This window comes from Saccopteryx leptura, chromosome 2 (genome assembly GCF_036850995.1).
Source record: "Saccopteryx leptura isolate mSacLep1 chromosome 2, mSacLep1_pri_phased_curated, whole genome shotgun sequence".
Classification (NCBI taxonomy): Eukaryota; Metazoa; Chordata; class Mammalia; order Chiroptera; family Emballonuridae; genus Saccopteryx; species Saccopteryx leptura.
The window spans coordinates 346,967,480-346,970,106 of NC_089504.1; the positions used below are offsets into that span (position 1 = coordinate 346,967,480).

The 2,627-nt window shown below is 50.2% G+C and overlaps 1 pseudogene; it reads left to right on the forward strand.

Annotated features, from left to right (window-relative positions):
* LOC136392238 (microfibrillar-associated protein 1-like) lies at positions 1 to 2,028 on the forward strand (annotated as a pseudogene).
* Positions 2,029 to 2,627: the final 599 nt, after the last annotated feature.

Genomic DNA, 2,627 nt, shown 5'->3' on the forward strand with positions numbered 1-2,627 from the left:
GGAGTACCGCCGCGGCCATGAACATGTCGGTCCCAAGCGCACTCATGAAACAACCGCCCATTCAGTCCACGGCCGGTGCTGTCCCTGTTCGCAATGAGAAAGGTGAGATTTCGATGGAAAAAGTGATGGTAAAACGTTATGTATCTGGAAAGAGGCCAGACTGTGCCCCTATGGAGTCCTTAGCTGAGGAGGATGAAGAATTTCATCAGTTCATTAAGAAAGCCAAAGAACAAGAAGCAGAGCCTGAGGAACAGGAGGAGGATTCCTAGCGACCCTCGGCTCCGGCGTTTGCAGAACCGTGTTAGTGCAGATGTGGAAGAGAGATCGGCTCGACATCGGAAATAGTGGAGCCTGAAGTGATAGGAGAAAGTGACTCCGAAGTAGAAGGAGATGCTTGGCGCGTGGAACGAGAAGACAGCAGTGAAGAAGAAGAGGAAGAAATCGATGATGAGGAAATAGAGCGGCGGCGTGGCATGTGTCAGCGAGCACGGGAGAGAAAAAATGAAGAGATGGAAGTCATGGACGTGGAAGATGAAGGACGGTCTGGGGAGGAGTCAGAATCAGAGTCCGAGTATGAAGAGTACACAGGCAGCCTGACCAGGTGGTGGCGCAGTGGATAGAGCGTCGGACTGGGATGCGGAAGGACCCAGGTTTCGAGACCCCCAAGCTCACCAGCTTGAGCACGGGCTCATCTGGCTTGAGCAAAGAGCTCACCAGCTTGGACCCAAGGTCGCTGGCTCCAGCAGGGGGTTACTCGGTCTGCTGAAGGCCCACGGTCAAGGCACATATGAGAAAGCAATCAATGAACAACTAAGAAGTCGCAACGTGCAATGAGAAACTGATGATTGATGCTTCTCATCTCTCTCCGTTCCTGTCTGTCTCTGCCTCTGTTAAAAAAAAAAAAAAAGAGTACACAGGCAGTGAAGATGAGATGGAGCCCTGGCCGGTTGGCTCAGTGGTAGAGCGTCGGACTGGCGTGCGGAAGTCCTGGGTTCGATTCCTGGCCAGGGCACACAGGAGAGGCGCCCATCTGCTTCTCCACCCCTCCCCCTCTCCTTCCTCTCTGTCTCTCTCTTCCCCTCCCGCAGCCGAGGCTCCATTGGAGCAAAGATGGCCCGGGCGCTGGGGATGGCTCCTTGGCCTCTGCCCCAGGCGCTAGAGTGGCTCTGGTCACAACAGAGCGACGCCCCAGAGGGGCAGAGCATCGCCCCCTGGTGGGCAGAGCATCGCCCCCTGGTGGGCATGCCGGGTGGATCCCCGTCGGGCGCATGCGGGAGTCTGTCTGACTGTCTCTCCCCGTTTCCAGCTTCAGAAAAATACAAAAAAAAAAAAAAAAAAAAAAAAAAATTTGAGATGGAGCCTCGTCTCAAGCCAGTCTTCATTCGAAAGAAGGATCGAGTAACAGTTCAAGATCGTGAAGCTGTGATCTTGGCTGAGGAGAGGCGCAAGCCCACACTCAGGACTGTAGAGACCAAGACAGAGCTGGAGGGAAACAAGCGGCCCCTGGCTGCACTGCTGCACTGAATACTGACGATGAAAATGGTGAGGGGGAAAATGAGGCATGGAAAGTTCCGGAGCTAAAGAGAATCAAGAGGGACAGAGAAGGAGAAGGCAGAAATCGAACGTATGAGAAACCTAACCGAGGAAGAGAGGCGAGCTGAGCTTCGGGCGAATGGCCAAGTTATTACCAACAAAGCTGTTTAGGGCAAACACAAGTTCTTACAGAAGTATTATCACCAGGGTGCCTTCTTCATGGATGAGGATGAAGAAGTATACAAGGGAGATTTCAGTGCACCTTCCCTGGAGGATCATTTCAACAAAACCATCCTTCCCAAAGTCATGCAGGTCAAGAACTTTGGGCGCTCTGGTCGTACCAAATACACCCACCTTGTGGTTCAGGACACCACCTCCATTGACTCAGCATGGGGTCAAGAGAGTGCCCAGAACACGAAGTTCTTTAAACAAAAGGCAGCTGGGGTACGAGATGTATTTGAACGGCTATCTGCCAAGAAGCAGAAAACTACTTAAAGTTCAACTACTAATTCTTCCAGTTGTGGGACACAAGGGGATGTCTCAGTGTCTAGTCCTTGATTTTTTTATTTACATGGCCATGTATCCAATCTATTGGACTTCCAACTGTAACACTTGGGGAACCCACTTTTTTTTAATTTTTTAAAAAAATTTTTATTTATTCATTTTAGAGAGGAGAGGGAGAGACAGAGAGAGAGAGAGGAGAGACAGAGAGAGAAGGAGGGAGAAGCTGGAAGCATCAACTCCCATATGTGCCTTGACCATGCAAGCCCAGGGTTTCGAACCGGCGACCTCAGCATTTCCAGGTCGACGCTTTATCCACTGCGCCACCACAGGTCAGGCGGGAACCCACTTTTTAAAGGTGCTTTGTGAGGTTTGGACTCATGCTGATAAACCCACAGAAAAGCATTTTCCAGGTAGACTATCTTCACTTAAAATTATTTCTGAGAAATCTTAGGTTTCATTATTGCTCTAGTTTCCCAGATTCACTTGGGACTATTCAAAGTTTCTTTTTCCAGCCCCTGAGCTTGGGTCAGAAACACGGGCATGTAAGTGTACAGCACATTACTTCTACCTTATAAGAAATCCACACTCAT